General features: G+C 33.6%; 1 long non-coding RNA gene across 2 annotated transcripts; it reads right to left on the bottom strand.

The window, feature by feature from the left end:
- Nucleotides 1-258: 258 nt before the first annotated feature.
- On the bottom strand, nucleotides 259-13108 carry LOC128243209 (uncharacterized). 2 transcript variants are annotated; one of them, XR_008262794.1, is made up of 6 exons: nucleotides 8885-13108; nucleotides 7709-7852; nucleotides 5483-5591; nucleotides 4388-4464; nucleotides 3302-3404; nucleotides 259-2410 (listed from the first exon to the last, which is right to left on the bottom strand). It is a non-coding gene; the product is annotated as an uncharacterized LOC128243209 (long non-coding RNA). The 2 variants fall into 2 exon arrangements; XR_008262793.1 differs by lacking the exon at nucleotides 8885-13108 and adding an exon at nucleotides 8589-8677.
- Nucleotides 13109-14994: the final 1886 nt, after the last annotated feature.

Raw genomic sequence — 14994 nt, 5'->3', positions numbered from 1 at the left:
TACTGCAACTTTGGTTGATTTTTTTTGTCAGAATCATGTGGATTCAGCCGCGTATTCACGTATAGGCGGCTACACGCCTGTATGATGTGCATATGAATGTATAATTTGGTTTAAATGATGCATAATTAATGTAACACCTCCTTGCTGCTACACCAATAGAAACTTCATGGGATGTTAATAGTAAAAGAACTAGCACTGACGTTCCCATTTTTGTCCGAGTCATTTAAATAACAGATAACAAATTACAAGGTAAACAAATTTGTTTTGACTTCTTTAATGAATTATATAAACACATTGTACAAAGATATCATGACATATTTTAAACAATAAGTATGGTTGTCAATTAAACAGTATGCTAGCTTTAAAGATTTAGGCAAACCATTGGAATTTTACGGCGGTCTTAAAAGGTGTATTTAAAGCTGCAATCTCACCGATTGATCGTTTTGACTACCGGTACTCTTTTATTGTTTGTCAATAAATGGAGTATTTTTTGCAGAAATGTCTAGACCCAATTTTAAGTGATATAAGACTGCTGAAAAAAGATCAGATTGCAGTTCATCATATTTATGTTAAAAAAATGATGTTTTATGACTAAAAGCATTACGAACAATGACTAAAAGCATTACAAACAATTTAATGTAAATTACTTTTTCGGCAGTTTTACCAAACATTTTTGATTGGTTCTATTGTGAATTATCTAATATGACTGAATTAAAGGAATGATAACCAAATCAGCCGATTTTGAGACAATTTTGTGTCTAAACTGACAATCTGTAAGAGTGCAGCTTTAAGTTTTGATCTAAAGCTTCATATACACATTGTTATATTGTCAATAACTGTTTAAAAGGTCTCATGTACTAAATAAGATAATAATTTTCATAATATCTAAAATTGATTAAAATAAATAAAGTACCATTATACCTAATTCTTAATAGTGCCGTTTCTCATCTGACAATATCATTCAAAGCCATCATTTCAACTATGAATTTATTTTTAACTTTCAACTTTTCTATAGCATATGCAACAAAATATACCAAAAATACAAGCCATGAACAATATGATTGTTCAACTTGCATTATCTTTGACCTTTTGATATGACCATTTTCCAGTTTTGTCTATTTGTAAGTTGTGCCCTGAAGAATAAAGTATGACTGTATGAATCAAAAACAAGCAATAAAAACACTAAAAATATACCCCAATCCCTGTAATTTCTAATACAGTAGTAAAATCAAGAAATTAAACATTTAGAGCTGCACTCTCACAGATATACCGTTTCCACAAATTTTTTTGTCTTCGAATGAGCAAGTTTTTGCGTAATTATCTGCAAACCAATGATAAAAGATTGCTGACAAAAGATCAGATCGCAGATTTCATATTTCCGTTCGAAAATTAATGTTACTAACGGTTTAAGAAAAGTGCATAAAAAATATCAATGTTTTAACTTAAATAGAAAAATCTGGGATTTAATTTTTCGCAAAAATTGGATGGTTCCAATCCAAGACATAAAATGAAAAAAGTTGTCAAAACATCCAAAGTGTGAGAGTGCAGCTTTAACGTTTGAAAGTAACTCTGTTTGCCTCGTGCCCCTAAACAGGGTTTAATTATATGCCCAGTGGGCTTGTCCCTGTATATTTGATTGTATGATTGCAGTAATGGATACTGGTCTAATGATCTTCTGACAATTTTTCACCAATTTTAAAGAATGAGAAAACATATTAAGCTCATATAACGCTGTACAATTTAATCTCATTCAGTTGAGAAAAATTCCCTAAAAATATTAATTGTGGAGACATATCTTATTTAAATACATACAGGAAATGGCGACATCATTTACCCTTTAGTATGAAAAAGGCAGTTTCCTGATATTTGAATAGCGGTTTTTTATTTAAGCATCTCAATTCATAGTATGTATGAAGTTTCAAAGGAAACCAAATCATTGTAACGATTGTTTTCAAAATAGATTCACACTCTTGATAAACTTCTTTTCCTAGTTTCAACTTTTGAGACTTTTTGATGAGCCATGCACCTTCCCCCTCTTATGCAGTGGCTTCAAGCAATAAAGCTACCAGCTCAAGTTGCACAGCTGGTGAACAAGACTGCTGATAGTCGGCAAACTACACACTTGATGCCATAATAAATCATGTCCATCGACTTCCAGAATGAAGAAATGACAGCAGCACAGAATTGATTTCAATTGGACCTCTGTACTTTCATCACCTTGTTGTAGTCAAAGACTATGTCTTAGTGTGCAGTGCGGGATCTTGAGAAGCTTTCTGCTCGTCTGATGAAGTAAGTTTGGCAGAGTGTGACACTCCTATCTGAAGTAAGTTTGGCAGAGTGTGACACTCCTATCTACTCATATGGCTAGACACCTGTGATCTATGTCTTCTTGTGTGTGCCCAACCATCACCTGAAGAGAATTTAGAGGAAGTTAGTGCTTGATAACAAGTCAATGTGACAAAACAAGGTCTTTCATTTATGCCACCAAGAACTATTATTCCAAGTTTCATAACTCGTATGTTAACTCAAAGCAATTGAGCAGAAACTGTTTGGTAATTAATTTTAAGTCACTGCTTCCACTTATACTGCAAGTAATATTGAACGTGAACCGACGGACCCAAATGCAATTCTAAATAATTTTTATGTGCAGAAACCTTAATCCTATTGACACAAAAGTAATCCAATTGTATGTTTTCACAAAACATTCTACAACAATATTTGTCAATTTAACTCAAAGATTGATTATTGTTTTTTAGTCAGACAAACACAGAGATGGCCCTATATCGCTCACTTGATTTGAGAAAGGATTCTAACTTAGTTATTGTTTGGACACATACTGAACACTTTTGGTCTGACTTTATAATGCAGCTGGTGAAAATATTAAAAGTCCCTTAATAATGGGCTTACAAAAACATAAAAAAATGTATTTGTTTAAAAAATTACAAAGGGCCATAACTCTTACAATATTTAAGTTTGTATTGAGCAGAATAAAAGGCTTTGCCTAAAATACAACCTTAAAACTATATTTACAAGTAAAACAAAAAAATCTACAAATATGTTTTTAGTATCTGGTTTTTGAGAGTGAATGATCAGAAGAAAACATCACACATTCACAATCATATTAAATAATAATTTAGTTTTTTTTAAATTATATTATATTTCAAAAACACTGCAAAAGACAAGACACTTCCGTTTCAATTTCTTGATTTAATACAGTGATGATTATCAATTCTTATGAAGGGAGATGGGTCTTACACTCTAACCAGTGCAACTTGCATGTTCTTAGTCGCTCAGTTATTACCTTTCTTAAAATTCTCCTCTTGATCTGAGCCACGCCAAAATGATGGGAGATGCTTTTGTTTTTCCATCAGAATGTATAGCACCTCTGTGTTTCTGTTTGTCTCCTGAAATAGTAAAAGTTTATTAATAATAATAACAATAATAATAATCAGTGACTTTTATTGAAATTATTTTCACCGATTGTGCCTTGCACATTGGGGAACAAAGTTGACTTCTGAGGAGAAGATTTTTCCATATAGACATATAGCAAAAAATAGCTCCGCACCCTGGAGCAATGTTTTTTATAAATCAATATCCAGTGAAGAAAATTCATACAGGGTATTGAAACATATTTTGCTTCAAATAAAGACTTTAACAAAGATATCTTAACTAGCTCTTCATCATATTAAATAAAAATTAACACAGTTTATGCCACACACGGAGCCCCGCATTTGATCTTTTACCAAAGTTTGATTGAGAGTTTAGTTTCACAGGTCTATTAAAGCTGCACTCTCACAGATTAAACATTTTGAAAAAGGTTATATTTTTTATCTTAGAATGAACCAATGTATGCGAAAATGATGACAAAAAAATGTCTTTGAATTCCCGTCAAACATGTCCGAACCAAATTCAAACTATGGATAATCACTGTCATTCACGATGAAATTCAGCATTTCTTGCCCAGTATATATACCCTTACTTTAAGCAGAAGGCAAATTAAAACAAACACATTTGTACGAAATTTAATCAAACTTTAAATGGTAGTAGGATTGTCATTTGTTCACGTAATTTTCAAGAATCAGGAAGTGGGGAACATTATAAAGCCATTTAACAATACAAACAGGACGATTTTCTATTGAATGTACAATAGTAGTACCGGGGTAATATGCAAATGGTTATTATCTCAAGAAAAGGACATCAAGACCAGTTCATTTACCAGTAGCATCTGACAGTCAATAATGGTTCTGAGTTTAAAGAGCATAATTTTCATTTTATTGTTTGTTTAATCATTGTATATTTAACACCAGTTGTGAAGAAGGAGTTATCATTATATAAGATTATATTATCTGGCAGTGGTTGAAAATGTAAAGTGAGACCAGTTTTTTACCTGTTATTGAACAAACTGTTATGTTGGCAGGACTGTCCTCCTCAGCAATGCAAGAACAGCAATGACTGGCTGGCACTCTGTAAAATGGCGATTAAAACATTTTGTCCAATTAAAACTGTCCCTTTCTAAACAATCCATCAGCAATATATATAAATGAGCTGCGCCATGTGGAAATGTATCTTGGGAAGTTTCCATTCCATGTAATGATGTCATAAAGATGAGCAGAAGACATTACTTACTATGCAGTAAAAGTTCTTACTTTAACAGTAAAGATATCTTTTTTTGAGAAAATTTATCAAAGTGAGCTCTTTTATGTCATGTTTCTAAGTCTTGTACACATCTATGTTACATATATAAATAATAAACAGGAATAAAATGAGGAGTTGTGTACACACTTATTCCTCCTTATGTACTGTGTAACTCATGAAAAACAATCCATAATTCTAGTAAATCTCTAGAATTCCCTTACTTTTCTCGCTGTACAAAAATGAATGAGGAGTTGCAAACAAGCAGGGCCATAAAACTTTTGCTATTTAAACTGTACCGCAACAGCAATTTAAAGACAGTGATACTCATTGATGGAATAGGCACTTAGACAGCTACATTTTCTGAGAAATGGAGATCAGACTAAATTCTCCAGAGATAATTTATAGATTTATTTGAAATAAAGAACATGTTACAGTGTTTGTGTTAAACTTGTTACTTAACCCTGATTTAACAAAATCATTACCTTCAAACTGGTGATAAAATAAAAACAAATATACCTTATTAAACACTGTTTACTATCACATCTGTACCCCCCCCCCCTTCTTACATACTTAAGCGGCTGTTACCAAAGTAAAGAATGAAAGGTCCACAAGACCAATTATAAACCATGAACCATGAGAATCCTGTTTATTAATGTGATTTTAAATCACCCAAAAGGCTTTCTACACATAATGGTTCCTTAATTTAAATCTAGTCTCCAAAGGTGTCACAGTGGTGATTTCATTGAAAGACTTGAGATACGTTATTTAAAAAAATGACGACAGGAAAGCTTAAACGCAGAAGTCTGGCCGGGTATATGAGCCTGAAAATAAATACGCAAAAGCTCACCATGCTGCTAAGGAGTCTTATAAATATAATTCCCGGCCCCAGTTCAGCTGGAGATTCCACACGGCTGGAAAACCGGCCCGGTGCATCCAAGCTTCACCATCGGCAGTATCTGCAAGAGGAGGGTGTAAATCTGGGAAAACGCATTTATAATCAATTTGCGAAAGTTCTTATCCGTCATAAGTAGTGAACATGTATGTGGCTTATAGAACATCTGAAATTAAGTTTAATGAAGGAGACAAAGTTCGGTCTGGGATCTAAACCTGGATTTTGATGGTGAAATTGTAAGGGCCGAATTCAGAACATCCACTCTCACTCACACTCCAACCACATTCCCGTAAGGGACACTCAAATGATCACTTGAGTGGAATATGGGGAGTGACACTCAAGTGATCTGTTCGTATTCACACGCCTCGCTAACACTCCACTTCATCAAGTGAGCAATACAGTATATAATTATACACGTATGTTTACATGATCATATCGAATTATCTGTTTGACTATGGTGATGTTTACATTATACATTGTAAACATATGTTTATTTGAGATTTGAGTACCTTATTGTTAGTTATGGCAACAAACAAATGATAATAAGCGTTATTCTAAAACTGATATTTTCATTTTAAAACAATTGGTTAATAAAAATAAACGTTTTGGGTTGTAAATAACTGTTGCAAAATACGTTTAAATGCATGTTTTTTGTTGTCATTGTTGTTGCTGTTTTAAATATGTAGCCGTTTTCCATTGTATCACGTAATTTAAATATGTATTCATATATAATCTTGCTTTTGTATTCTACATAAAGCGGTCTTGGGCGTTTGAAAATAATATATGCAAGTTGAAAAAATGGAAGTTGAAAAAATAGCAGATGGATAGAATTAGCGAATGAATCTACTTCTTATGGGGAAATAACACCTCGGAGTGAAAAACAACTCAAGAAATGTAGGGGAAAATGGATGAAGATGACGATAATAATAATAATAATGATGATGTTGATGATGATATGGTGGTGTTGGTGTTGGTGGTGCTGCTGCTGGTGTTGGTGGTGCTGCTGCTGCTGATGAAAATGATAATAATAATAATAATAATAATAATAATAATAATAATAGTAATAATAGTAATAATAATCCAGCTGAATGTAGGCTGGAAAATACATATCAATTCCCTTACCACGCTATGAAATGGCCTAGCGGCGTCAAGTTAGCGGCCTGGCGGCCTAGCCGCCTCATGTGACTAGCGGCCTAAAATTGTTTCCTATTCCAAAGCATTTTATATGCGTTCTTTTCTAAAACAATGATAAATTAAATGTCCTTTTCATAAATCAACATCCTTTAGCGAATATCAGCATTGCCCCCTTTTCATGGGCTGCTGGATGAGTTTTGGGGATTTTTAGGCCGCTAGGCCACCAGGCCGCCAAGTTCACGCCGCAAGACCGCTCAAGCGTGATGTATTTTGCATAGGAAAACAATTATTTTAGCATTGTTTTAGAAGAAAACTCATATAAAAATGCGCTGAAGTAGAAAACAATTTAAGGCCGCTAATGTACGACTAAAAACATTGATTTATCTTATTTTCCATTTAAACCATTGAACCTTGAAATAGATAACAAATTTAGGCCGCTAGTCCGTCAACCTCACGCCGCTAGGCCGCTAACTTCATGCCGCTATGATGCTAACTTCACGTACCTTTAGCTGTCTTTGCAGCCATTGATGAATTGCAAACATCAACATTGCTGGGGGTTCAAGATCATTGTGAGACAAAACAAATATATGATAGGCGCATCCTTTTGAATTTGTTTTGTTTATAGATGGCCACGTTATTGAATGAACATGTACTTCAATGGATTATCCCGGTCTCTTAAATATTGTCTGGGAACGAGCATGTCCCTTATTTGTTCCAAATATTTGATATATTTCATCTTTTCTACTTGCCATGTACTTTTTTCACATACACTCATTCAATTCCTATTCACAACCAATCCTTCGAGGGCGGTTCATGTGGCCTAGCCGAGCACTCACAAATGTCCCACTCACGCAAAACACTTGAGTCTCACTCACACCTGTGAATACGGATATACCTTTCACTCGAAAATATCTCGACCGTTATGTGATTAACTCATTGAGTGTGAGTGAGAGTGATTGTTCTGAATTCGGCCCTATGTTTTGTTCAAATGAAGTATAAACTTACAGTGAGTACAGAGATATCTTGAAGTCCAGATTTATCGCTTACCTTAAGTTCGTAGGGCTACAATTGAGAGCTTTTCTGTAAATTGCAGGAACTGTCCCCTTGAGCCTATTGTCTGTTAGGGGAATGGTGGCTTAGGTGATTGGTGGTACCACTCTGCATTTCTTATCCACACAAAACACAGTGTATCTGAAAATGACAGAGAATGGCCATGCACTTATGAAAGCTATGCTAGAAATACGCCGTTATGAGTGTATCAGATGACATTTCCACACAGAAATTGTGAAGCCTCCAATACAGCAGTAACTGACATCAATGACGAAAACATATATATCTGTCATGGAGCTATGCTGGTTCTGTGGCGTCAAAACCACTGCAACTGGGCAATTCACTAGAAACATCTTTTCAGAAAAAAGAAACAACCAATACTGTGTAGCCTTTGTCACCCAGTGAACACCCAGAGCATCTAGTTACTTTGAGCATCTATTTACTTAGAAGTAGCCACATTAAGATCTAAAATTAACAAAAAAGTGTATCCGTAAGCTTTCAAATACTGAACGAAGTGCAACTTTAAGGGGGGCTGCGAGCAAATATTGTCAAGGGCAGAAATCTCGCAGAAGTTTGAAAAAGATTATGCAAAGCTCTAGCTTGATGATTTTGGCCCAATTTCAAATTGTTACTCAGTAACACGGCGGCGTAAATTTAATCTAACATCAATATAGTTACACAGGAAAATAAGAAATAGCTTTAAACTCTCTAACATTCATGGCAGAGTGTCTGATGACGGTCCAGTATGCCAAAAGGATGGAGAATATGTGAAGCATGCACATACACACCTTTACAGCCCAACATTTGGTTATGGTTTCACAGTTATTCATTTACACAAACTCACAATCAATCAATCAATCAATCAATGCACACCCACCTGGAAAGGTACGACATCCTTTGGAAGAGATGAATCTTGCAGTCTGGTAGACGGTTGCCTGACTTAACTTTATTGTCCCAAGCAGCAACTGCAATTATATAAACATGTTGATGTTCGCACTAAAACAAAGCTTAGTATTGAGTTAAATTAAACATGCAGCCTGTTGGCTGGGGTAACATATCTAAATCCCCAAATGGATGATCTGATCCCAGCCAACAGATCAGCGAAACACGAATTGTATTGCGTGTCCGGGGGGGGGGGGGGGAGTCCCAAGGATATATCTTGACGCAACTTACCATAGCCGCCTTGCGTTTTTGTTCACAAAGCCGGCACACACAGTTCATTCTCTGTTTGCATGTTGTGTACTGAAAAGTTCCAGCTTTCCATGACACTTGCAATAAACCTATCCATGAATTAAAACAAATTAACAAATAACTACCAGGTAATTATGGAAAAATAAATGTCATTTTTTACTTGATTGATAAATACAACTTATATTGCAGTCAAACTGGATAAAATATCAGAAAAATGTGTCCTGTTCCAAAAAGTGTGTTTTGAAGTTGCAGACAATAGTCCAAAGACCAAGAATTTAAGTGTTTAGACAGGGGCAGGCAAATCTTAAAAAAAATGTCAAAATTTTAAAATTTAAATAAAACTAAAATTGTACAAACCTTATATAAATCATGTGTACACTTGAGAATATATACAAGGATACAATGTACAAATAATCAAACGCTACCTGAGAGAATCATTTTTTTTCAAGAACTACTTGAAGGGGTACTGTGACCCGCAAGCATTTCGTTGTGGGCGGACACCTTTAAACCTCTTTCCCGCACATTAATTAAACACATCTTATGTTTTGTCAGTGCCGGTTTTGATGACCAGTATAAATCTAAAAGCAGTTTTTCTGCCAATATTTACCCAAATGATTTGGATGAATGCTTAACAAGAAAGTGCAGTGTACACAATCAAATAAAGTATTTAGTGTTCCAGAAATAATGAGCAATCTGAAATCTGACCCCTTACATTCCTTAAATATTCACAAAGAGTTAAGTTCAAATTTATTAAGCAACATAAATCACATTCAAGCAGAATAATTTTAAGCAAAAATGAGCATGAAAATAGAAACCAACTGAATTGTATTTTCAAATGTTCCATCCGTGTTTGTTTGTTATCTTTTTATGATTCAAATGGTAAAAAATGGTGCAAATGTGAGAAGCTCTGAAGAAGAAAACTGATATTTTAATAGAAATAGTGATGAAATCACTGACATTATGTTTACTTAGCATCTAAAGCAACAGACCAACCAGACCTACCAGTATGCTAATCTATATTTAACTGCTAAATTTTAAAAACTCTAAACATACAGATAAGATAGATCTGTGGCGCAGTTGTTTACATTGTGTGATTAAAATTAAATTTTTGGTGGTGATTAGTATAAATCCAAGATTTGTTTTCAGAAGATCAGCAATAATGTTTTTTCTTTGTCTCAATGAAAAATGTAATGTTCAAGTTCATAAGCGCTGTTTAATCTGAGAATTTCCCTTGGTGTGAACCGCTTACTGTGTCCAAGTTATCCAAGCTGGATCTAAGACATTACTACAATATGGGCAATTTGCTCTGCCATTTTTATAGATAATTGTGTATTCCAAAGGTATTCTTTTGGAACATTGAACTCACAACAATATTTGAACTCCTGACGTCCAGCACCGCTGTCAGATTATCTAATCCAACCACTATGCCATTGCATGCTCTTTACTGAATGAAAGATAAATGAATACTCACAATTTTGAACAGTATTTTTTTGGTCACAGATAGCAACCTTTTAACCCCACTTTAACCTGTCTTCCCTATTTGGCAAACAGAGAATTTTTAGAAAATTTGTTATCTGATGATCCTGTAAATTTTGTGTGGATAGACTAAATACTGTTCGAATTTAGCAAATCAAAACTAACATTTTGGGTTTATTCAGTGTAGACCCTAAAATATCAATTTTGATTTATAAGTATGTAGGTTTGTTCAAAAGCTCAGTACAGTTTACTTCACTTGTTAAGTTATCCAGTTCAATTCTCCGACGTTTAGACGGTGGTTGAGACATGATTAAAGCACTTGCAAAAGTGATAAGCATAATTAAACATTTCTGCGTTTTTATAACCATCTTTTTTCTAAGTCTTGAAATAAAACAACTCTCGTAATTTAATGCTTGTTTAGTATGTTTGATAGTTTAATTAAAGCACCGCTCTAATTTGATTCAATCATAGAAGTCTTTAGATAAAAACAACACTTCAAAATGATCACTAAAAAACCGTTTCTAGTTCTTTATTTTCTGCAACAAACAAATAAATGTTTTAATCAATTTTCTTTTCACAAGTTTGATTATCGTTTGATTATCGCGTGACAGTCAATCCACAGCGCAATCATCATTATCGATTATCGTGTTAACACAACATCACAGGTGTAATATTTAACGACGTACCGGCTGTCAAAACAAAATGACACGTGATTCGCGAATTCCTAATACACAGAATTATTTTGACATGTTTGAACAAAACGTCTGGTTTTGTAAGGTAAAATTACGTTGACAACTAACAAATTTTCTCGATTTTTTGTCCGGTATCCGGAATTCCGGGGTTCAGGTTTTGTAGGGATTTTTTTACATTGAAAATAGAAGGGGAAAACCGGGACTCTGATAAAATTCCAGTATCCCGAGGATTCCGGTTTTGTGGAGATCCGGTTTAGTGAGTTTCCACTGTACCATAACTAATAATTTTAGGCTGTTTTTTGTCGGTTTCGGATATAAAGTATGCAGAATATGGATCAATTGAGAAAAGAACAGAACAAATTTTTTTTCGTTTTAAACAATTCAAACAAATATAGTCAATGAAATAGGTCAAGAATGATCATTTATGTAAACGTAATTTTACTCAAAAATACATCGCGATCAGTCTTAAATTATTGTTTATAAGTAAGCAAAATGTAAGAAAATAATTAACATATTTTGGTAGTATAACAAATCATTTCTAATTTACCATGATATATATCTAATAACTATTGAGTAACATAAATTATTGGCTTGTTACTAGTGAGAATTTGAGTAATGTCTCCCAATTGGTGTCTTGGTTGCTGTGCCATATACATCCAGGTTCGAACAATACACTTAACGAGGTGCTAAGTGTACTATTTATCACCTTGTTAAATGGTGGTTACCATATGAGCAATTGATTTATTGATGGTTACGAATTGACTAACAAAATGGTTACAAAATAACCAAGATTCAGCAGTTACGAAATGGTAAGGTTACGAAATGACCAGATCCCCGTCAAATGCCCCTGGGGGCATCCTAGGTTAGGCCCATTCCCTGTTTTCAGCGCAAAAACAATAACACTGCATTCACTCAGCACTGCCGGTCCACCTGGAACGTAAAAACATGGCCCATTTCCCCTGCTATCCCTGGTATAAACAAGACCTGCCTGGGGGCCATGGTTACAATTGACTGGTGCATAACTGTGGCAGAATAAGGGAAATATTTTATTGTTGCATTTATTATCAAATATGAAAATTTAAGACACATGCAAAAAGCCACAATACGAATTGGTGATAGTGTTCGTTCTGTTCTGCTATGCAAAGGTGATGAGAATGACAAATGACATGACATTGACAAACAAAATGTAAGGCATTTGTATCATTTCGTCTTTTATTTATTAAAATCTGAGATGTTAAGGGAGCAAATCCCTTTTTAGATTGGAACATACCAAATAATAATAACCGACGATGTAGTGGTAAACCAAGTTTGCTAGAAATCAATCGAGTTTCTCCAAAATACAAGCAAAAATTACACCGGATGTTGATACTAGTGATTTAGTTTCGGATGAACAAAATCCGGATAAATCATTTGCTTTTCATCCAAAGGGTGGACGATTTATACTACTGTACAAAAGTCATAAAAATAAACGAAAAAAAACGTTGAATATGTATTTTAAACACTTACCAAGTTACCATTCTCTTTCCGTAAGAGATGAACGCCATACTGCATAATTGCACGGAGATGGTACCACGGAGATACCCGAAAATTTCCGTTATATTCCGGAAAGTTAAATTTCTGTATACTTGAAAATTTGGATGCTGATGGTACACGAAATATCGAATTTCCTTATTTCTGTTTTTTATGGAATGAAACTTCGGGATAATATACAATAGGCTTTAAATAAAGTAAAACAAATAAAAAATGCTTAGTATATAGCTATTTTTGACCAAAATTATGATTTTTTTCCCTGGTCGCCTTAATAGCTATTTTTATGGATACACAAATATACACGCACAAAAGTTTAAGGATATTTTTTTTGATAATAAAAGATTATAAGATTTAAAACAATGAAATGATCTCGTAAATAAACATTCAAGCTTATCAACTTACTATCAATGGACATTTTTATTGACATTTGATACATCAAATCTGGACTGAAAATATTAAGGAGACCAATTTTTGTCGCCTTAATCCAGCGGTCCCCATAATGCCTAGATTAATATATATATGGTCACCTTAATATCTGTAGTAGATATATATATATATATATATATATATATATATATATATATATATATATATATATATATATATATATATATATTAAATTATAAGCTAATGAAAGTGCATAAAAGTTGTCAAATCAATAAAATTATTTCAATCAAATTTATTGCATTATATTTCTTTTCTTTTTTGCTAAAATTGAAATATTTGACATTTAAATGAATAGGTGTGTATTTGCATGGTATGATTACAATGACCAGACACTATGTTAAAGGGACTAATACACCTGATTGGAAAAAAACAAGTTTTTTTTTGTAACGAATCTCAGGACAATTATTTAATAAACGGTTTTACTATTTGATATCATAATTATAAAGTACCAAAATGTGAAAAAAAAATCGGGTCGGAGACCGGATTTGAACCGGTGTCGCCAAAATTGCAATTCAGTGTTGCATCGACTGTGCTACGAAGGCTAAGCTTAAACCGATAAAATATTTAAGCTATATACCTAACATGGTAGTATAACGTGATAACGACTAGCCAACCACGCATAAGGAATGAATTATTCTAGGTAGACATATCTAGTAATCTTTTTTAAATGGAAAAATACGAAATAACTTTGAAAAATAAATTAATTGTAAACTATGTTGTACTGCAGTTAGTAAGATTCAATGCATTGTACACATCGATACCAAGTTTATGCCAGTTTTCGTCAATTTTTCTTCTTTTCAACTATTTCATCATACGGAGTGCAGCCCCTTTAAATCAATGAATGCACTAATTCATTCATAATTGGCATTATTGAGCACGATAAACAGGGCATGATAAGGGATTTGCAAATTACTGCAAACATAATTTAAGTATGCGAAGTGCATGTCTTCGATAATTTGAAGGTGTACACTCCCATGCTCTGTAATCGTTGAACTTCACAAGAAGCCCCTGTTTAATAGTTGTATAATTATACCTGGTAAGATAAGAGTGCATTTGCCTTGCAAAATATGTGGGTGTCCTTCACAGGTGCGTCGGCTAATTTTAAGTTTTAGGTTTCGATACGACTTAAAAATGTTGAAACTGTTTTATCTTGAATAATCTACCCCGTTCTAGAATAATTAAATTAAATTATCTTACGTTAAAGCTCTGGACAGATGATTACGAACGAACCAGATACAGAAAAACACTTTTTTCAAATTACAAAGAATAATAATACTTCTTCCTTTCGTAACATTACGCCGAAATGTTTTGAATAAATGTTTGTTTATCTCTTAAAATATATCCTTTCTCAACTCTGAATAAAACAACTTTTTGAAACATTTTAATATTTTGCCTTTACTCGCCCTTTTTGCACAGTGAAAATTGAGTACCTTTTAGATATTGACGCCAGGACTTTTTATAGCCGAAAATACCATACCTTATAAATCTTTTTTGTTATACGTTTTCCGGTGATTTTTAGACAAATAATTGAGACAAAAATTGGTGTTTACTGTTTAGGTAGTTCAGTAAGGTTAAAGTTGTTAGGGTTAGAGGGTTGGACAAAGTATATAATGTTCAATCAGATTCTAATCAGTTATATGATTTTCAAACATTTGCCATATACTCTAAAATAATTTAGGATGACAAAATTTCCCTTACAAAAATTGCACTTAAACGTATTGTGAATAGGAAACAATATTACAAAGTTTTTGTTGCGTGCAAGGACAAAATAACTTTGTTAGTATTGCACAAGGATAATAGACAGGTCGAGGTTGAAAGATAATGTTTCAAGTGAACTTCGAAATAGGATGTGTTTATGTGTTGTTAGTTTTTGTCCTCTTTTCTATTCTCTTTTTTTGTGCACGCAGGGTCAGAGTTTGCACCAGACCTGCATCGTTTGTTTATGTA

This window comes from Mya arenaria, chromosome 8 (assembly GCF_026914265.1).
Source record: "Mya arenaria isolate MELC-2E11 chromosome 8, ASM2691426v1".
Lineage (NCBI taxonomy): Eukaryota > Metazoa > Mollusca > Bivalvia > Myida > Myidae > Mya > Mya arenaria.
The sequence above is the reverse complement of the archived record's forward strand: the minus strand, read 5'-3'. Positions and strand labels throughout refer to the sequence as shown.